Source organism: Rhamphochromis sp. 'chilingali' (assembly GCF_963969265.1).
Source record: "Rhamphochromis sp. 'chilingali' genome assembly, chromosome: 14".
Taxonomy (NCBI): domain Eukaryota; kingdom Metazoa; phylum Chordata; class Actinopteri; order Cichliformes; family Cichlidae; genus Rhamphochromis; species Rhamphochromis sp. 'chilingali'.
The window spans coordinates 21,578,522-21,601,477 of record NC_137941.1 but is presented as its reverse complement, the minus strand read 5'-3'; the positions used below and the strand labels follow the sequence as shown (position 1 = coordinate 21,601,477).

The 22,956-nt window shown below is 41.6% G+C and overlaps 1 protein-coding gene across 3 annotated transcripts in view; it reads left to right on the top strand.

Annotated features, from left to right (window-relative positions):
- Positions 1-800: 800 nt before the first annotated feature.
- st6gal2a (ST6 beta-galactosamide alpha-2,6-sialyltranferase 2a) overlaps positions 801-22,956 on the top strand; it is a 46,185-nt gene continuing 24,029 nt past the window's right edge. For 2 of the 3 annotated variants that reach the window (XM_080902269.1, XM_080902268.1), the window contains exon 1: positions 802-1,004. The gene's annotated coding sequence lies outside the window, so the exon portion shown is untranslated. Of the gene's footprint in view, positions 1,005-22,956 lie in introns of all 3 variants that reach the window. The other variant, XM_080902270.1, reaches the window with a different exon arrangement.

Below are 22,956 nucleotides of genomic sequence, written 5' to 3'. Positions count from 1 at the left end.
TGATGATAAGGGTAGAATTTGGCATCATACGACCTCAAAGCATGGGCCCATCCTGCCTTTTATCAGTGGTTTAGGCTGGTGGTGGTGGTGGTAGGGGACAACTACTTCTTTTCTTGCCGCACTTTGGGCGCCATAGCACCAACTGACCCCACAGACACATTATTGCTGTTAACCATGCTCATCCTGTTGTGAGCACAGTCTACACATCTAATGATGTCAAACTGGTTTCTTGAACACGACATTGAGTTCTTTGTATTCATCTGGCTGACACAATCATTGGATCTCAATCCGGGGTTGAGAAAGTTGGGATATGGTGGAATGGGAGATTGGCATCATGGATGTGCAGCCGGTATTTTGTATCAACTCTGTGATGCTATCATGTCAATATAGACCAAAATCTCTGAGTAATGTTTCCAGCACCACAAAGAATTAAGCCTTCTTCAGGCAATGAACTTGCAACATAACAATGAAAAGAACTTCATATTTTCCAGTAACAGTCTGTTGTTGAAATTTTGAATTTCCAAGTCTCAGTATGAAGGGCTAACCTGACTGCATAGGTTTGGAATCACTGTATCAATATTAGCCTTATTGCCTTATTGCCATTTTTGCACACCATGACCCCTCATCCAACTCACAGTCAAAATCAAACTTAATTTTAATATCAGTTTCCTTCCTTTATCCCTTCTTTCCTTCCTTCTGGCCAGCAAGCCTTATCCGTGGCGCTCTAACAAAGGGAAGAAAAAAAAACCCAACTCGCTGGCCCCGCCCCCTTTAAAAACGCAAAAAAAAAAGAAGGGGGAAAAAAAAGGGCCAGCAACAATGTGATAGACAACACAGCCGCTCTGCTCTCTCAGCGTAGTAGTGGATATCTTCACAGTGACCAGAGAGCAGAGGCGAGCCAAAGCGAGCCGCATGCTCGCTGTGCAACAAGGGGGACGGGAGCAAAATGAACCACCGGAAAGCCGCAGCAGCAGCATCCACTGAGGACCCGTAACAGTATTTGGGTAAGGCTTTGTTTGCTCTCCCTAGGATTTCGATACAGTTCTGCATTTTCTGATTAAGAGCGCTTTGTGCACGAACGCGGAGCGGAACAAGGGGAGGATGTGTTCGCACGATGTTTGCTTAAAGCGCTGCAATACCGAGAATTTGAAATGGAAAAAAAAACCCTAAATAAAAAGAAAAAACATGCGGATGAGAATGTAGCCGACAGCGCTTTGTCTTCGTTACTTCTCCGGAGCAGCATAACCATCACAGGAAGCTCATTTTAACAGCGGCTCATTTTTTCTAACCATTTTTATTGGTTAGATTGTTAAGTAAAAACAGAGGCATTGTTGACACAGGCAGCAGAGTTCACCGTTTCTGACGCGATCCTGTTACCCGGCGCTGTTTAGTGTTTTTCTTTTTTTTCTGCTTCGCCCCACAATGGATTGATTTCATTCACATCTCACTGTGAAGCCAGTGCCCCACTCCGCTCTACAACTTGGGAAGAACATGCGGAGGTTTCTCGCTGCCTTAGCGCTCAGTTATTGATGCACATGCTGGAGCAGCTCCACACAAAACAGCAAACCAAGGCCAACTAAGGAGCTCCAGGTTAAATTAAATTAAAAACAGTTGTATAGTATTACATTAATAGCGCTTTGACGCAAACAGAAATCAGTGCCACTTTAGTTAAGGTGGAAATAACCTGCTTTGTATACCAAAAGTTACATTTGCTGCTTCCCTTCAGACTCAACTCAGTTCACTTCACTTCAGTTTTATTTATGTAGCACCAAAACACAACAACAGTTGCCTCAAGGTTCGTTATTGTAAGGTAAAGAGCTTACAATAAAACAAAAAGAATTCCCATTAATCAGACAACCACCTATGAGGAAGCGCTTGGGGAAAGTGGGGAGGAAGAACTCCCTCGTAACAGGAAGAAACTGCAGAACAGGCTCAGAGAGGGGGGAGACATCTGCCAAGACCTACTGGGGGTGATGGGAGGAAAAGAGGACAGAATACACACTGTTGAAGAGAGCCAGAGATGAATAATGACTAATGATTAAATGCAAGTGGTGTTTAAACACATTGTGACACAGTTGTAGCCGTTTGTTTTTAAAATTAGAAGCTAACCTATTCTACTTTACATTCACTCCCAGACTAACACCAGGTGATTGAAAGCAGTGAAAACAACAACAACAGGACCAACAACACACAGACACACACTGGTGTCAAGAGCAATTAAGCCTTTTATTTTTTGTGCATGCGGAGGGTTTGGAACGTGATGCCTTTTGAAGTAGTGCGAGTTGTCTTGATATCAGCAACAGGAAGTCTTATCACTGAGCTGTCGCCACTTTTAGCTGAATGTCACCGTAACACATTAAACCTGCCAAAGAAACGCACACAGCCTTCAAGAACCGCGGTGGAGTTTGGGAGTCGACTGAAACTCATTACAGTGAGAACACGTGCACAACCGCACTGTTCTCCGTAGTCCACCGGAATCAAAGGCACCGGCCTGTTCTTTTGTATTTTCTTTCTCTGTGCATCATAAACAGCTCAGGGAAGGAAATTCAAAGCTCCTCTCCAGGTTATAGTGACATTGCATCAGAAAAGTGTTATTACGTGTGCGCGTGTGTAGAGCTGCTGAATATTTATGTGCGCTGTGGTTTTCAAGGCTTCACGGAGTTTACAAGGACAAGGACAAAAGTTGAATTTAATGGTCACTGTTTAAACTGTAGAGGTAAAGTTATTTTTGTTAAGTTATTCATTTATATGTGATAAAATAAACCAGAGCAAAAACGCAGGATCGCTTTGTGTTCTACTTCTCAAACCATAGATGTTCCTACCCCCTCTCACAGTGCATTATAAATGTGCAAATGAATGCTTGATACACACAGATTTACACCCGCGCTGTGTGAAAGCGTTGTGACTGTCACACAACTTCTGTATTACTGCTATTACACACAACTAGCTAATCGCATCCACATGTTGGCTGGCACCTCTTTGTGTCTGCAGCTGGATGTTTATTGTCTCCAATGGGGCTCCCTCCCTCTGTGTGTGCAGACAAGGCAAAGGTGTTAAGGAGAGCTCCTTTCTTTGCACACACTAACACTAACACACCACATTTATTCCACCACAGCAAATACATCAAGCCATTTTTACACACAGAGTCTTTATTTCTTTATCAAACTGATAGATATTGACCAGCATGTAGTTCTTTGACACGCTGAGTGCAGCTCAAAGTCGTCATTGGAAAAATGTGTGTAAATATAAATCAGCAAGTCGCTGAAACTGCAGCATAGTAAGCATGTGGGTCAGTATCGTGTGTTCACGATTCTCACGATCTCTTTCCTTTTCAACCTTTCTGGTCATGTGACCCAAAGTTGCATTCTGCCATGAAGGTAGTAAACATGTAAAATGATAAGGGTGTAGAGGTTCTGTAAAACTAGTGAGAATTTACACTGCAAAGAAACACATTAGGTTGAAAGGAAGGTTTGGGAGGTTAATTACACACACGCGCGCACACTCACACACGCACACATGTAAAAGAGAGGGAGTGTTGTGTGTGTGTGTGTGTGTGTGCATTCATGAATATGACTCTAAAAATACTAGGAGGTGAAAAAAATGCTAACAGATGAAATGCATAATTGAAGTCGGCTATGACCCAGTAACAGTGTTGGAGTCAAAGACTGACTGTTCTTATTAGCATCAGATGAGAGGACGTCTGAGAGGGGAAGTGATTCATACCAGCTTTAGTCTGGATTAGGCTGTAAAGAGATAGATGTGCAGGAGTCGATCTGTTCACGAGCAGGGCCGTGAAGTGGATATTGCACCGCTGCAGCCTCGAAGGTGCTCGGAATAGTTGCATTGATTAAAGTATAAGATGGTACTGCTGATATTGAGGTTTTCAGAATGCTTTTTTTTTCCAAAACCAGTTCATATTGATTTCATTTTTTTATTGCATTAAACCTGCAGTAGCATGTTTTTCATCACCTGAGGGCTGTGCTATGAACAAAGTTCAACAGAGCCAGGCTTTCTTTGCGTTAGCCTGAGTTGGAGGTAATGGGCATCATGACAGTGTTTATCAGTTTTTTCTGTCAAGTTGGGCTTTCTGCCTCAAGCTCTGCACACTCACATAAAAATGGGCATTTTTGTAGGTAATGTGACACTTCCTCCACCAAAAAATGATCCCTGTGAGTGCCACCTAGTCTAGCCAGAGACGTTATCAGATGGTGATAATAAATAGTGATTAAAATTCTCCAAAGAACAGAAAAAGTATCTGAGTAAAATGCAACACAGTTGCAAATAAGACAAAATTAATGCTGCAGAAAATTAATAATCTGGTGATTTAATGCGCCGAGCGGTAAAATAAATATATTAATTCAAGTTATGCTGAGTGTACTTTCTGCGCTCAGGTTTTTTTCTAAGGTAACAGCTGCAGATTAGAAGCCCTGAAACTTTAAACCGGATTTATTGAACATTAAAGGTTTATTGGCAGATTAACTCAAATTAATGTTACTGAGTAAACAGGTGTTTCACATATAAAACATATTTTCCCAGCAGAGATTTTAAAAGATTAGCACTTTAAACGTGCTGTAAATGATAGATTTAAATCAGATTTTAGATTTTAAACCAAAACTCTAAATCTGTCCTCAGGTTATATGCTTAACATATAACCTGTTACCATGGGGATTTAGGGTACTTTAAGCTCAAAGAAGCTCACTAAGCCATTAATCTCGCTGAGCAGCACATGCCCCAAGTGAAAACAAGTAACCCAAACTTTTTAACTTGACATGCCAGCCTTTGTATGTATCTTTAATTTGCACTTGTGTTTCTATCTAGCTGTTAGATTTATCACAGTTTGTCAACAATGAAAGGAAGAAGTTAAGACTGTGCAACTAGTTGCACAGTCTTAAGTGTGTGAATGGGTGGATGACTGGATATGTAAAGCACTTTGGGGTCCTTAGGGACTAGTAAAGCGCTATATAAATACAGACCATTTACCATTACAACATGTAACTGTCAGAAAAGTTGATTTCGAAACTTGTTTGCTTTCACAGAATCTTTTAACGTGGACTCAAAAATTGCAGCACGTAAGAAATGTTAGGCTAATTTGTTTGTTTCATGTCTATGATAGAAAAAAACTATATGTCAGTGGAGTTTTAAAAAACCAAATATCAGTATCCGTCCTAAAAACAAAATCCGGCATTGATCAAGCTCTACTAGTGAATCTCTTGATGCATGCTTAATCATCCAGGTAAGTAAATGCTAAAAATTCTACATCCAGATGAACAGAATCAACGTGGTGAATGTTTCGATGCTTTCATCTGTGTGTGTACTAGATAGGGCTGCCACAAACGATTATTTTGATAGTCGACTAGTCACCGATTATTTTTGCGATTAGTCGACTAATCACATCATCATCCATTGGACATACAGCGTACAGCTTATTGCACCAGCAGCATCTGCTCTTATATAACTATCATTAGCTTACAGCTTTAAGTGTTTAAGTTAAGTGCTAATTAAAAATAAAGACAAGATGATAGTTTATTAAAGTTTAATGAAGTTTGCAGATTGTTTCGGTGAAGTTTAATAAACTCCTTGCTATCTAAAATATAACAGGACACCGGAGTAAATTCTGGAGCATCTCACACTTCTGATAATCAGCTGTCTGCTTGACGTTTATTCAGCTGTGTAAAAACTATAACTTTAATCTCAGCCAAACCGATTTACTCAGGAACAAATAAAATACTAAAAAAAAGCCAAACAATAACATTTTAAGCTAAGTGACGGCAGTGGGTTTGAAAACGATTTGCCGGGAGTCCGGTGTTCTCACGGCTCTAGTTAGCCTAGCCCCCGGCTAGCTATCGAGCTAGTGGGTAACAGACGTCTCCGAAAACGTCGGAGCGCTTTTGAAAATATGTGGTGTCTTGATAAACTGAGCAGATATTTGAGGTTTACACAGCTACATTCTCGCCTGAAAATATGTTAAACGTTTATTTTGTGACCCGGAAAGAATAATAAGAGTAATATAAAAACTAACTAGCTGCCGCCATTGTTGACAACAGAGCTGGGCTGCGCTATGAATTCTGGGACGGAGCTACTTCTTCTTCTTCGGGGTTTAACGGCAGCTGGCATCCTTGTACATGCAGTGCTGCCATCTTCTGTTTCAGTCCGTTATTACACTCTTAAATCCTGCTACTTATTCCTGCGTCTTTTGTGATCTTACAAAGCTTCAAACGACGCGTCGACTATTAAATCAGTCGTCGACGATTTTGATAGTCGACGTAATCGTGACTAGTCGACTAATCGTGGCAGCCCTAGTACTAGACTGTAAAAACAACTTTTGTAAGACTCATGTCACACAACGTGAGACAGGTCTCGGCTTCAGATTGTGTGATTAAAGAACATCATAAAGCTGATGAATATGAGGGCAGAGATAAATCATCTGCTTGCGTCATCTGGTTTGTGCTGCTCTTATCTGTGGAAATTACATAAAAGTACGCAAAACTTGTTTTGAAATATATATTTTTTCTTTTATGTTGCTTTCTGTTGCTTTTGCATGTGATGGTCCACTTATGGAGTCACCTCGAAGGGGAATCGGCATCATTTTTTGTTTTTTGTTTGGTTTTTTTGGATGTTGGTGGGAGCGTGAGTCACACAGTCAGAACCTGGTTATAAATTAGTGAAGGTGTGAATTTTGCCACAGGGCAGCTGTCTTTGATTGGTGCATTTGAGAGACGGCCACAGATTTTTGCCCTTTCCCAAAGGTGTCCAAAATGAAACAGTGTAAAGAGGCCTTTAGTCTCTGATTGTGTCCATCTGCTGTGCGGTGTTCAATAGGTTTTCGAAGGTGACTTTTGAAAGCTTTTTTTTCTTCTTTTTTGTGAGTAAAAGCAACCACAACAGTAATGTCACTGGCCGAAAGGCCCTGCAAAGCTGAGGGGAGCTGCAGAGTCAGGTAATAATTCTCCAAGCTTTGCTTTGAGTCGATACCCGAGCTCCTTTGTAATTGTTCCTAACATGCTTGCAATTTTACTGTCGGCGATGGCTAGAGGTAGGGTTTCAATTTTATCCGCACCAGACTGTAAATGTTGAGATACAGTGCAAAGGAGTGGAGGGACTTGACGGGCAGGCCACTCCGGGAAGGTGGAGGTGTAATTTCAGATGCCCACTAACCGACCAGACCAGCAGTTATCTGAGCTCAGGCTTCAAAAGCAAGAGAGCTGGAGTCATCAAGCCCAGCTGTGTCCCTCACTCCTGGCTGTAGTGCGTGAGGACTCGGAGGATGACCCCTCTGAACACAGCGGCATCTTTGGTAATTAGCTGTCTTCACAGGATTGTAAAATTCCTGAGGAGGCGTTATTCAAACTTAGCTCGTGTGCATCTCAATGTGCGATGCTGTAGTCCTTATGGTGTGTCTTCTTAAAAAGGGACACAGGATATTCAAGCAGCTTATTATGGCGTCACATTCTTATTTTTACTCTTAAGTCTCTAATCTCAGTTCGTGAGGGGAGGCAAGTGTCCGGAGTTCAGACAGATTATAAAAAGGTTAGCTTTCTGTAAATGGTTCTTGAGCTGTAGTTTAGTGGGGTTGGTCTCTGCACAGTTAAGTAAATAATATTTATTTAGAACTTTTTAAGCAAAGAATCTATTACAAAGTACTTTACAGGGAATTTAAAAATATATCGCACAAAAACAACATAATACGAAAGAACATCATCCAAATATCTGTCTAAAAAAAGTAGTTTTCAGCTGGTTTTTAAAAGAAAAACAGTGATCGTGGAGGCGCGGTGACGTGGAGAATGCTTACGGCCTTGCTCAGCATTCCTCTTCTCCGATTCTAAAATGCAGTGTTTCACGCTACCTGTCAACATTGATTGACAGATTGATTGACAGGCAGAAAGTCAACCAACAATACCACCTTTCAGTCCCAAAACACAGTTGCACACTGCGTGCACTGTGCGTAAGCATTCTCCGTGACACAGCGCGTCCACACGTCGCCCTTAAAACTGTCGCTCTCTTTGGTTGGAACTTCATCTCCCAACCACCCTATAGTTTGAACTTTACACCCAGTGAGATAATCCATCCACAATACGAGGTTAGTCATTAATATACTGATGCATGGGCTGGGCTGTAGTTACATCGTAAGGTTTTAAAAACTGATCCTTAAAATGATTAGCGGTAATAAAAACCGAAAGAGGCCGACAGTGATCAATGACTGTTTTTAGGGGCTTTTTGAGATTAAATAGAACAAGATACAAGGTTCAAGGTTCTTAATTTGTCACATGCATAGTTATACAAGTATAACACACAGTGAAATGTAGGCTGACACGCTCCTCGACATGTGCAAAAAAAAAAATGGGGGGGGGGGGGGTGTAGAGGAAGAACATATATATATATATATATATATATATATATATATATATATTAGGGGTGCAACGATACACAAAATTCACGGTTCGGTTCGGTTCGATACTTTGGTGTCACAGTTCGATATTTTTTCGATACAAAAAAAATGTTCATGCCTTTTTAATTTGTCATTTATTAAAATTATAAATATATATTTTAACTCAAAAGTACAGTTTTTAAATTTAACCCTAACCCTTGTGCGTGTTTTTTATTTTGACAGCAAATGCGCACCTGCGGACCACTTATGTGCAGCCCTGGTTATTTAGCTCGTCATATTGCAGCCACAGAAATTCTTTTGTCCATGAAACCATAAAGCTGCACTTTCTTTTTGCCTTAGTCTGATTTGTCATAACTTCTCCGTTTTGTGGTAAGCTTTTCTTTGGCTGTCACTTCTTCACCCTGACCTGTCTTATTTGGCTCAGCAGAACTAAAATATATATCCTGCTGCTTTTACACACGCACTCACATAAGCTCAGGGATTCTCTGTGCGATCAACCTCTCACATGTTTAAGCTGCGGGAGATTTCACTTGTCATGTTTGCATAGTAAGCTAACGATTAATAAGACGATGTCAGAGGAATTGGTGCACAAATTATCATCACTCACAGATCAGTGCTGTCGCTCTCTATACACAGTTCGCACGATTGCAAAGTGAAAGCAAAAAAACAAGCGCAAAATCAAACGCGATTTCAATATGTCACATATTGACAGTGGCTCACCGATGCCAATGACATAATTACCCAGCTACATTTCTGAAAGAATGCAAAAGCATTGACATATATTTTTCCTTCCTACAATAGCCCGACGGGCAGGGCAGAGATAGATTTTGGTAGCCCGACTGAAAAAATCGCTATCCCCAGGACGTCGGGCTAGCGATATTGCGAGCCCTGTATCTTATTGAGGAATCACTCATCTTTGGAAAAGAGAGTTTATTACAGAGAAATGGCTCTTTCCAAAATAAAAGCTATACTATCCGCTTCTTCTGGGCTATATTCTCAGCAGCATAAGGAGAATCATGTGCTAACAGCTGTCTAAATGACTCGGCTAAAGTTAGTAGCATGCTTGTTGTTTTTGTCTTTGCACTAGGATGATGTCGGTGTAAATGTGCAGTCATATTCGTTGTGTTCCCACTAGTGCTTTCAGGTTAATCTCGTTGAAATGACCTTAACGCCACAACACGGCAAATCTCCGTTAACGAGCTACCGCCGATCGCCCCGTGCATGGGGCTAGACGGCCAACACGTTAACGAGCTAACTGCGCTAACACACTAGTTCCCACCCATGTAATTGAGCATTGCATGGCACATCCAACATACTGTTTTACTTTAGTCCATGACTCGCTTACCTTCAGGGTCATACGTCTTCACATGAAAACCAAAATAATTCCAAACGCCAGATCTGAATGAGAGTGGGGGAGGTCCATGTTGCAAGGAGAGCTTAACTTCTGTCTTGCTAGCTTGCCCTGCTCTCTTCCTTCTGACTATGCTGTCTGTGTTGAGCGCTCAGTGGATCTGCGCTCGACAGTGCAGCCTAGGCGGAGTAGTCGAACGCAGATTCACTGAGCGCTCAACACAGACAGCATCGTCAGAAGGAAAGTTGATAAAATAAATTACAAATGTTGTATTGTTCGATACATATGCGTACCGAACCGAAAGCACTGTATCGAACGGTTCAATATCGATACAAATATTGTTGCACCCCTAATATATATATATACATTGTGCATGTGCAGTAGTAGCAGCAAGCAGCTGAATTCTGTACATTAATATGAATAGACATCTGACTATTTTACAGGATAGACAATATAAACATATTTAAAATTAAAGGAATTGAAATGTACATTGTGCCTTGGTTTAGTGTCTGGAAGAGTCCTGTCTCAGTCAATTATAGATGATGTGAGAGGACGTGTGTGTGTTTAGGGCCCGGATGGCTTGGGGATAGAAGCTCCTCTTGAGTCTCTCTGTCCTTGCCTGGATGATGCAGAACCTTCTACCAGATTGCAGAAGTTGGAACAGTTTGTTGCCAGGATGGGACGGGTCCTTCAGTATCTGCACTGCTCTAGTCCGGCATCTCCTGGTGTAGGTGTCCTGAAGCGGGGGGAGAGCAATCCTGCAGCAGCGTTCTGCTGTACGGACCACTCTCTGGAGAGCTTTTTAGTCCTTCACACAGCTGTTCCCAAACCACGATGTCATGTTCTGTGTGAGGATGCTCTCCACAGCGCCTGTATAGAAAATCCTGAGGATCTTTGGAGAGACCCTGAACTTCCTCAGTTGTCGTAGGTGATACAGGCGCTGCCTAGCCTTTTTGGTCTGGACCTGAATGTGGGCAGCCCATGTCAGGTCTGAGGAGATGTGGACACCAAGATACTTGAAGGACTGCACCCTCTCCACTGGAGCTCCATTGATGATAATGGGCCTGTAGTCTCTGTGCTGACCCCTTCTGAAGTCCACCACCAGCTCCTTGGTCTTGCTGACGTTCAGCTGGAGGTGATTGTCCTGGCACCATGATGCCAGATTCTTCACTTCATCCATGTAGGCCGTCTCATCGTTGTTGGAGATGGCACCCAACACCACTGTGTCGTCAGCAAACTTCACAATGGTGTTGGAGCCATGGGTGGCCACACAGTCTGAAGTATAGAGGGAGTAGAGCAGTGGCAAGAGGACACATCCCTGAGGTGCTCCTGTGTTGATGGTGATGCTGTTGGAGAAGCACCTGCCCACCCTCACCACCTGAGTTCTGCCAGTGAGGAAGTCCAACACCCATGCACACAGATGGCTGTTAAGTCCCAGATCCCTCAGCTTTGTGAACAGTCTGCAGGGCACTATTGTGTTAAACGTTGAACTGTAATCAACAAACAGCATTCGCACATAGTTACCCTGTTTCTTGTCCACATGGCTGAGAGTGGTGTGTAGGACGTGGGCGATGGCATCCTCTGTGGATCTGTTGGATCTGTAGGCGAACTGCAGCGGATCTGTGGTGTCTGGGATGGAGAAGGAGATGATGTTCTTCAGCAGCCTCTCAAACACCTTCATTACTACCGAGGTCAGTGCAACTGGCCGGTAATCGTTCAGGGATGAGGGTTTGCTGTTCTTGGGCACAGGGATGATGGTGGATCTTTTGAAGCATGTGGGGACCACAGACTTCGCCAGGGACTCGTTGAAGATGTAAGTGAACACACCTGCTAGCTGGTCAGCACAGCAGCGCAGCAGACGGCCGGTGATGCCGTCTGGCCCCGCCGCTTTCCTTGTGTTCACTCTCCTCAGTGCCGCTCGGACGTCATGCTCCGCGATGCTGGTCATCGGTCTCTCGCAAAGCATGTTAAAAACATAAAAGCCTTATTAAACGCAGGGTAGTTTGGGCCCGGAAGCAAGATTTGTCATGTCATCACTTAAAGACTGGATCCCTTTTCTGTGTGTGGACCAGAGAAATATCGATACTGGCAGCAGTTTTCTAAGCCTGTTTGTCTCGTTTCCTACTCACCGTCATCAGTAAGCGTGCGAGGTGACACGGTCTGGTACTACAAACATCGCCATGTACTTTCAGCCTACACAAGAAGGGCAACAGACAGCGAAAGAGGCTTTAAGTGGACTTTCTCTACTTTTTTTCCCCACGTCAAACGGCCGCCCGCTGTGGGCGTCAACACTCCCGGCTGTATTTATGGGCCATAATGTGAGGTGTGGAACTGCATTTCCTTCATAGGACCTTGCCGCTGGCAGACTGTATTCAAGCGAGTGCTATGCACCGTGAAAGCCTGTCATCAAGAAGCACTGCTCTGTGTGATTTATCAGAAGGGGATGTGGTTGGAAGGTCACAATGAGTCAACCCTTTCCAGCCATATAATTTCATCAGATTTGCCATTTTCTTCTGGTGAAGAGAACTTTGTAAACTAAGCACTAATTTCATTTCTCTTCCCCCCACTTTTTTGGAACCATGAATTGCCAAGTCCTCTAAGTATAGTGTCATTTTAGACTTTTTAAGTCTTCCACCTATTTAGACTCCAGTGGGGTGGGTGATGAATAATAATTTTCTCTTGACCGATGTCTGCTTTGAATAAGTCACAGGTTTGTTTTTTCCCATTGGCTGTGTCAGTAGCACTAGTCTCAAATAAAACACGTCCTCTCCTCTGGTAATTACAAGGTGCACAAACAGCTCTCCCAGAGTTCTGATAGAAAGGGGCTAATTGGCAGTGCAGTGACCTTGTCCACATATGTGTGTGTCCAGGTGTTGTCTCACTATTATGGTTTTTTCTCTCCTTTCTGCAGAGTGAAGACTCTGTTGTTTCCTCTGTGCTAAAAATCAGTTGTGGGTTTTCTGTAACAGATGGACTGTGACAGGTGTGCTTGTGTCTGTGTGTGTGTTTTGTGTGTGAGAGACTTCCGCTCCCCTGCACCTCTTAGCCATTATTAGGTGTAGCTGCTTCTTCGAAGCAAGATTAATGAGTTTCTGAGCATGCCTTTGCAAAAATAGACATTTTTGCTCAAGTGATGTAATCAGCGCTGTAGTTGAAGGAGGATAGAAGGGGACAGGACAGACCTAATCTCCCTCAGTGGGATCGGTCTTTAATGGAGTTGGTGCTTTTTGCTCTGACCTTGCTGGACCTGATATTACAGCAGCATGAAGCCATCTCTCATGAGTCTGATCCTGTTACCACCAAGTGGGAATCCAGATGAACGACGTCTCTTTCTCGGTATTTCCTATAATTGATGAGCCTGTCTGTAACTTCTTTGTTCTGTGGGTTGTGTCATTGTATCAACACAAAAACGGACGCGTTTTTACACGTAACTCATGATTACGTTTTCTTTTTACAGGAAAGTGGTGGTGCCAGGCATCACAGGAAAACAAAACGAGACACACTGTTGTTCTGGTTAAACCAGTAAGTCTATTAACTAGTCACATGGTGCTAACATTCACCCATAATTTAGATCTTGTCAGTGTTGTTTAGTAGGTGTGTGTTGCATCATTCACTTTGCTGTTTTGTTTTTATGGAAATTAATTGTAGTGTTTTGGTTCATCCCTAAGCCACAGTTTGGTTTGAAGGCCTAGATGTTACAGACAGATATTTGTTTGCGTTGAGACAGATGTGTACTTCAGGAGGTGAATGGAAATGTTGAACAGTCTGTGAACTAATGATACAAAAGTCTGGTGGGACATTATCGTGAGAGGCCCTTTTATGATCCAGTAGTTTTTGGAACTTGCCTCAACTGACCAATTATTTGAAGATTTGCATGTTTTTAGGAAATTAAGTCTAAAAGTATTTAGAAACTGTCTTTTTTTTTTTTTTTTTTTAACATGTGTTGACCAGTTTTGGGTCATAGTTTTTGAAAAGTTATTTGAGTTTTTTAAAATTAATTGTGTGCATTTAAAAAATAAAGACTACTAGGCGGGGGACTGTCTGTGCTGTTTCACTATCGTTGTTCTTGCATAAACTAGCCCTCTGTATACATAAAGGGCTGAGCAATGCAATTCAAGTAGTGCACCATAACTAATAAGTAAGGATTAATGACTCTGGTGTTTACTTTCTTAATGAATGGCTGACATTAAAGCAGTGATTCTCAATTGGGGTCTCTTGATTTTTCTCAGTCCAAAATCCAAAGCTGTTCACTTTTTAATTACTAGGAAGAAAAAGAAGACCAAAAACCAATCAGCATTTGAGAATCTGAATTTCATTTGCTGTTTTATTATCGGTTATTGTGCTGACTAAAAAATACCAAGAAGAAATGGACACAACTCGGAGTGAAAACAAAGAGGACTTGGACTCTAGTGTCAAAACAATACTCTTGCTGATACTCTTGCAGTTACTCTTGTAGTTACTCTTGTAGTTAGCCTTCTGTGTATCTGTTTACATATTTTTTCCACCCTTTTTGTTGTAGAGTCCTTATTTAGCTTCTGAGATTTAAATAATTTCATTGTTTGTGTAGCTGTTGGAAATGTTTTTTTAAAACCGTGCTTAGCTGCAGTCATGTGATTATTAGCGTATGTGACTGGCAGGCAGTTGATTGGCTGGAACTAGCTGTATTGTGCATGTGAAAGGTGTCATTTGTGCGGAGCCGGTTTCTCTAATGCCAGTACAAATTCACATTTCCACAAAAAGACTGACAGTCAAAACAAGATTACAATAACTACAAGCAAGCAACGAGGAATATTCAGTCAGTTCTCTGTATGTGTACAGTACAATATTAAAATGACCGACGTCAGAGCAAAGCCACGCAGATGTGATCACAGCCAGCCAAGCGGTGTCTGCGCTTACATCTGCATGCACAGCACCACAACTGAATGTAGGTCACAGATGAAGGCAGTGGTAGTGGTGGTGGGGGTGGGCATTGGAAGTGGAAGTGAAGGGAAGAGGAAGCCCTTCATTATGTCATTGTGTTGGAGTTTCAGTGACAGGACTAGAATAGGATGTACAGGGAGGTTTTAAGAATTAAAGTAATAATTCTTCTACATGTCCGCAAAAACAAAGATGCAATATGTCAGCAGGCCCGTCTTGTTCCTCTCTGACAGGGTCAGAAAACAACTACCTGCATTAGATAAATGACTTCTGCTCACTTGTTTTGCTCTTTTTTTGGAGGTTTTTTTCCCAGCACAAGAAAACATTTCAGCTTTGACATTATCCTGTCTCCACTTTCTCATTTATGTGGGCTTCAGTCTATTTGCTATTCTTATCAGCTGCTCTTTGAAGTTGGAAGATGTGATGAACTGTAGCAGGCCCTTTGGAGAGCTCAGATACTGCCAGTGTAATTACACAGGATGAAGTGTTCTGTACCACATGGTAATAACTCCATCGCCTCCTGAGGCTAAAAGTACGCTGGACTTTGCAGCAGGGCACTTATGAAGCGAGGAAGGAGAGACTCTCCTCATTTAATCTTTGCATGCGCTTCGTCTTTATGTTCAATTTCTCACTTCAGCTCACGTATTCAAGTGACCTCTGATGTCTTGCTTCTCATTTTCGGTGTCTCATTTGTTCCTTGTCAGATCCAGAACCACCCAAGTTTCCCCAGATTAGATGAGAAAGTGCAGCATGTACAGTACAGTGAAATGTTATGCACTGGACGGGCTAAGTTTGAATGATATCCATTAACTTTGGACGATTGGACAAATGCACCGCCCAACCCTGTTATTTAAAAAAAAGAAAAAGAAAAAAGAAGCCGTTCCAGTGATGGCCCCGGCTCTGGAAGTGTGTCTGTCTCAATGACACTTACAGCTTGAATCATGTCTGCAGACCAAAAACGTTGGACGCATTGATTCTGATTTCCAGAGTCTGTATTTGGTATGTTGCTAACATGGGTAATTTCCATCTCTGTCTCATATAGAGCAGTTTAATTGGTGAGATCAAAGGCTGTGTAGCTGTTTCATCACTTTTACACTTTATTCTTTTGCCTTTTGGAGTAATTTATTCAATCTCTTCTTCTGGAAAAGTTCTGCTCATGTGAAGGGGAGTGAAGCGTGAAATCTGAAATGCAGATTAGTTGGTGGAATTGCACCAAAACAACATTCTCCTTGACTTTGAACTAGGTGATGTGAATAAGCAATGAATAGGAAAGGGCTCTGTTCCAACAAGCTCTGACTTTAGCCATAAACATATCAGAGCAGATTAACTCAGAGATGTTCAACTCGAAGCTTTTAGTTCCGTGAAGGCTGATCAGAATAAGTTCAGTCTGCTCTGAGTGCGTTCACCCCGAGTTAAGTGTGTGCATGAGTAGAGGGGGAAAAAGCGATCATCAGCAGAGCTTCGGGATGCACCATGGCAACCGGTAAATAAAGAGCAAAGTTTCCATTTGAGTCCAGTTGACCGAGGAATATGAATGTGTGTCACCGTGGACCATGAGGTTGATCTCAAAGAACAGAACAGAGTCAGTTTAGTTAGCTTGAACCACGCTACCGGCATAATAAACACTGTTACATTTTTTAAAAGAGGATATCATTTTTTTGTAGTGTCTTTTTTATCTTTTGCTATGTGCTAACATGGCTAATTTCTTTTACCTAGTTTGAATTTTCAACAGGTAGAATCCACATCCTCTGTCATGTGACTGATTCAGGTGGTTTACATACATACATACATATTGCTGTCAAGCTTAAAGGTTAATATTTATTCCAAAGTGAAGAGATAAGTTGGGTTGAAATATTTCTTTTCTGTCAGAAGCTTATAAAAATGTGTTTTAAATAAATAACAAAGGTGTAGAAAATCCTAAATCTAATCAGTCAAAAGCTACTAGTCCTACAGAATAACACAAACAAAATGGAAAAGTTAATTCATTAGTCAGTTCCAAATAAATAATGTCCACAATAATACAAAATATAATCTCAAATTATATCAGTTCTTCTGTATAGACTTAAAGTGTTAAACAACAAAAACATGTACAGTGGCGCAAAAAAGTATTTAGTCAGCCACCGATTGTGCAAGTTCCCCCACCGAAAATGATGACAGAGGTCAGTAATTTGCACCAGAGGTACACTTCAACTGTGAGAGACAGAATGTGAAAAAAAAAAAATCCATGAATCCACATGGTAGGATTTGTAAAGATCCTTTGTTGGCAATAACAGAGGTCAAACGTTTACTATAGGTCTTTACCAGGTTTGCACACACAGTAGCTGGTATTTTGGCCCATTCCTCCATGCAGATCTTCTCGAGAGCAGTGATGTTTTGGGGCTGTCGCCGAGCAACACAGACTTTCAACTCCCGCCACAGATTTTCTATGGGGTTGAGGTCTGGAGACTGGCTAGGCCACTCCAGGACCTTCAAATGCTTCTTACGGAGCCACTCCTTTGTTGCCCGGGCGGTGTGTTTTGGATCATTGTCATGTTGGAAGACCCAGCCTCGTTTCATCTTCAAAGTTCTCACTGATGGAAGGAGGTTTTGGCTCAAAATCTCACGATACATGGCCCCATTCATTCTGTCCTTAACACGGATCAGTCGTCCTGTCCCCCTGGCAGAAAAACAGCCCCATAGCATGATGTTTCCACCCCCATGCTTCACAGTAGGTATGGTGTTCTTGGGATGCAACTCAGTATTCTTCTTCCTCCAAACACGACGAGTTGAGTTTATACCAAAAAGTTCTACTTTGGTTTCATCTGACCACATGACATTCTCCCAATCCTCTGCTGTATCATCCATGTGCTCTCTGGCAAACTTCAGACGGGCCTGGACATGCACTGGCTTCAGCAGCGGTACACGTCTGGCACTGCGGGATTTGATTCCCTGCCGTTGTAGTGTGTTACTGATGGTGACCTTTGTTACTTTGGTCCCAGCTCTCTGCAGGTCATTCACCAGGTCCCCCCGTGTGGTTCTGGGATCTTTGCTCACCGTTCTCATGATCATTTTGACCCCACGGGATGAGATCTTGCGTGGAGCCCCAGATCGAGGGAGATTATCAGTGGTCTTGTATGTCTTCCATTTTCTGATGATTGCTCCCACAGTTGATTTTTTCACACCAAGCTGCTTGCCTATTGTAGATTCACTCTTCCCAGTCTGGTGCAGGTCTACAATACTTTTCCCGGTGTCCTTCGAAAGCTCTTTGGTCTTGGCCATGGCGGAGTTTGGAGTCTGACTGTTTGAGGCTGTGGACAGGTGTCTTTTATACAGATGATGAGTTCAAACAGGTGCCATTCATACAGGTAACGAGTGGGGGACAGAAGAGCTTCTTACAGAAGACGTTACAGGTCTGTGAGAGCCAGAGATTTTCCTTGTTTGAGGTGACCAAATACTTATTTTCCACCCTGATTTACAAATAAATTCTTTACAAATCCTACCATGTGAATTCATGGATTTTTTTTTTCACATTCTGTCTCTCACAGTTGAAGTGTACCTCTGGTGCAAATTACTGACCTCTGTCATCATTTTAAGAGGGGGAACTTGCACAATCGGTGGCTGACTAAATACTTTTTTGCCCCACTGTATATGGAATTCAAGAAAAGAGGAAGATGAACAAAAAAGGAGAACATAAACAAAACCACTCAGTTCTTATTGTCTGCTTAAAAAACAAAACAAGAATCAGCCACTTAAAATCTGACATTTTGATGCAAAGTTCATTCAGTTTTTGTAAAATCCCTTGAATGAAAGCGGAAAGTCTGCACTTCAATCAAACTTAGATTGCTTGATTTGCGATCCACTATGGTGGTGTGCAAAAGGCAAAACTACAAGAATTGTGTCTTCGCCCCAAACATCGCAGCATCACCTGTATATAACAAACCCTTCTTTTCATCAGTGTTCATTGGGAGGTCTTGTTCTGAAGGCTTGTTAACATTTTCCATTGTCTTTTTGTCTCACTCACACTCCTAATAAACTTGTGTGTATAGGTACATTAGCACTAGAGGTGGGCAGATATGGGCAAATATTGATAGTATAATTACCAATGCTGGTATTTGCATTAGGTTGATACCAGCACATTAGCAATGCTTTGTTTCTGTCCGCTTCTGTGTGTAACCCACTGAATTGTGTTAAATAAATTTTATTTTCAATTTTATTAATTTTTTTCCTGTAACATGCACCGTGACAAATGTCTGAACCTTTTTGTGTTTGACTGTCACGATGTTTTATTTATAGCCTATTGCACATTTAAACAACAGAAGTTGACCCAAAGAGCTTTAGAGACGGGCACGTTTACACTCCAGGTCTCCAAAAACCCCAGTTTCAAAATGGAAAAGCCAAAAGGCGTGTTTGATCGTATTAAATCACTACTGTGAAAAGTAAAAGTGATTTATTGGTCATTAAAATGTATTCAGAATTTGCATATTGATGATGATTTACCTCATAAATCATGACACGCTGCTCTGCCCTATATAAGCTTTATGTGTATCTGTATATACAGAACAGACCCTGTATTTATTTCGTATCGACTCTATACCAAAATCTGCAGTATTGCACGTTCTAATTCAGCACGTGTTGCTGCTGCCAGCCCCTGCTTCTATGCTGTGTGCATTTACCTAATCTGACATGACTCTAACTCACCATGATATTTGGTTCGACGCTGTGCTTTTGTGTCGTCTCCCTTTTAGTTTTATTGACTTTATGTGACCATGTCTTTGTCTTTTTATTGCCAAGCCCCAACTGTAAATATAGTTAGGCATGTCAACATATTTGAAAATGTCCCACTGTCTCCAACTAGCTTTTAAAAACGTAGTTTAAACATTTAGTCATCTCAGGCTAATCTTTATTGGTATTACTCGCTTCATCTTCAGCTTCTCAAATGTCACAGCCAGCTTTTCTTCAGTGTGACTGACTGCAACGTGACAAATGATTGATTGTTGATGTGTTGTGTGTCTAAAGCTTTATGCAGATCAATTATATTTAAACAGCAATTGCAATCATGTCAAAGCAGTCATGTTACTAAAAAAATGAACTAATGTCTAACTGTAATTTCAGTGTTTGTAGAAACATAAACTCCTGGAACCTAATTCGCTCCACTTTGTATGATTGAAGAAGTTAAATTGAGTGAAAGAAGAACTGATTCAGATGCTGTCAGAAGAAACGAGTTGGAGAGAAACTCAGAGTTTGCAGCATGAATTAAAACCTGGCTTCTGAAACGGGGTCTGGGGCACCGGCAGGGTCTTCACCAGTCTCTGTTTCGCCTCACGCTGCTGCACATTACGCAGCTATTAAGGCTTTATTGTGGTTGAGCGTCGTAGTAGCTGGATGTGTCTAAAGATGTTTGTACCCGTTAGAATAGTCTAAGCTGAAGGCAGATTAAAACACCCTCCGTTCTTGCACGCCACTTCATGCAGCTCTCATCTGCCTCCAGAAAGACATTCGGTCACATCCCAATAGACACAAATTCCTGGGATAAGACAAGCTGCCATTTATTATGAATAAACTCTATTTATTTATAATAAATGGCAGTTCCAAATGCACAGTTTTTGAACTCTGGAAAATGAGTATATGGGGCAGACTTTGGAAGCTCCCATGCACGCTGACAGGCACTTCAGTGTTAGGGGCCAGTGCGTAGTTTCTCTGAACTAGCTCTTCAGATATGCTGTCCAACCAAGTCAGACATCAAATGCGTTCATAGCCATCCCCATCGGCCACACTCGGATTGGAATGCATCCCATCATCTTACACAAGCTTGTGAATGTGAAAAGGTCCACAGGAGAGGAGTACAATACCTCTCTGCTCGCTCACCTGTGGAGGGCCGGCCATTCACATGGTCAAGTGGGTGTGAATGTCAGATCTATTTTAAAAGATTATGGTTGGTGTTGGCATCAGATGTGGGGTGAGCAGCCTTGGGGCCAGCTAAAATAAATTTTGGATGGAGCATAAATCCAAAGCATGCTTGAGATCAAAATACAATGTGGGTGTGAAAACTTCTCCAAAAAACCCAAAATACACTCTTTAAGTTCAAGTTCATAAATAACTCTGGGTCCCAGCAGTGAGGGTGCATTCACCCATCCAGCAGCCCCTCCTGCTTCAGCCTATTTCTAACAGTCTCCCTCATGTAATACATCACTGGAAAATCTATTTCCCACACTATGTGGAGCACATACTGCATTTGCATTTATACTACACTATGCTCTCTTCCCATAATCCTGGGAGACTTGGCTTGGAAAATTCTAACCTGTTCATAAATGAATTCGAGTATCTACAATAGCTGACCACACGGTTCACTCTTCGATTTGTTGGTCCACAAATTCTTAGTGAACCTCATCTTGTTGCCTTTTCCTTTTTGTTTTTTTCTTTTTACCTCGCGGTGATGTATTAGTTTACAGCTACTAGAGGCAGTTCGAACCATTGCGAGGCAAATATTAAAGAAATTCAGCGTTATTTATTTTTTAAAAACTCTTTCACATGGAAAAGAACTCCGCTCTTGAGTGCTCAATATTTTATTAGGAACAAGTCCTTTGGTTCGTGTAGTAGTTCAGAAAATGTGCAGCCGTCTATTGTAATGCCGTGCGGAAAAATTGGGACCGAAAGAAAGCACTGCTTCAGAGCAAGCCTGCGATAATTACTCTGTGTGCTTTCGGTTCAACCGTATCTTTTATAGGACTCTTTTATTGCTTGTCTTTTGTTTTCTGATGATGTGTTAAACATCGAATATTAATCTTTGTCGGCCCACTCACTGAATAACTCTTAAATTCAGCGAGCCTCACAAACATGTTCCTATGATCCATCTTCAGAATTTCCATTTTTATTTTCTGTAAATGTTATGTGGCTCTTGCTTCATAAGCCAAAGCCAGAACCTCTTCAGAGACTTATGTTAACTTGCAGGAGAAATTTTTCAAGGCGTCCATGATAAAAGTATTCGTATCGTGGCTGCCCCTCACCAGTTCCTCAGCAGGGTGCTGTAAAGTGGATTCTCTGAGATGGTGTGCAGCTGGATCCCCCGAGGGCTCTTCTTACCTGGCAGCCAGATACTGGCTGGAGTTCAGCGTGCTGAGAATATTACAGCAGGGAGCTGCAAGGCATGCTCAAGGAATGTGGTTATGTAAAAGAAATGGAAAAGAAATGTAACTATAAATATATTCTCTATATTGTACTCTTTCTTGCCTCTCTTGTGGAGTCACATTGCAGTTTTATGGCTCGACTGTGGTTCAGTGTTGGTGCTATGCAGAGCTTTGCAGAGCTGTCTTTAACTACCCAGGTGACAGTTTTAATAATATGTATAACAACTGGACATGTCTGCTACTGTTGTTTATGCTTTGCCCCTGCCTTGGAAAAAATATGGTGCATGTGTAAGCAATGTGCTCCTGGCTTGTTGGAGGTATACATGCTACTATAGTCTCCCTGTAGGCAGAATTTCCATAATCATATCTAATTTGGCGAAGAGCTACACAAATCGACACCATCATCGGACCATATACAGACATTTAAACTGCTGTAGAGTCCCAGAGCAACTACATCATATTGATCTCAGCAGGTTTAAATGCAATTCATGCAGGAGGAAATGACGTTGGCCCCGCTGTTTGAAAAGTCATCCTGATTTTGTTTTTTTTAACTAAGTGAAGATAAAAGATTGGTGTATGAAAAGCAGCCCAGTGATTCTTATCAGAGTTTCCACCTACGTGCACGAGACCACAAACCAGGAACTCTTTGTCAAGGGAGACGTTAGGGGGCCTAACAGTGCTGCATTATGCTAATCACACAGTTGTAGCATAGTCGTTTTTTTTAAGGCAATCAGTGTGAATTAAAAAATAATAATTGTAAAACATAACCATGGGTGTGCGCAGCTTTTATAACACTATCAGCAAATTTCTGTCTCTTCAGGAACAATTACACCTATAACGCTTTGTCTGAACCACAACGTTAGTCATACAAGTGCCTTCTTGAACACTAATTTTCTCACAGTTCAGCTAATTTTAGGAGGGACTTCTTAAAAGTCTGTTAGTTTATGCAGGATTTGTGCACTTTGTTGCTTTTCAGTGTCATAGAGCATGTCATAAACTTTATAAACGTTATATAATAACGTGTAGTACAAATGAAACGTTAACCTTTTACATAATATCTTGAAGACAGCTGATATTAATGTTAAATGCCCAACTAAACACTATCACAACATAAGTGAATACTAAAAAAAATAACCTTCTTATCCTGATGTTATTATTTTATGGTATTTTGCCTCAAAAAACAAAACAAGGAAAGATGG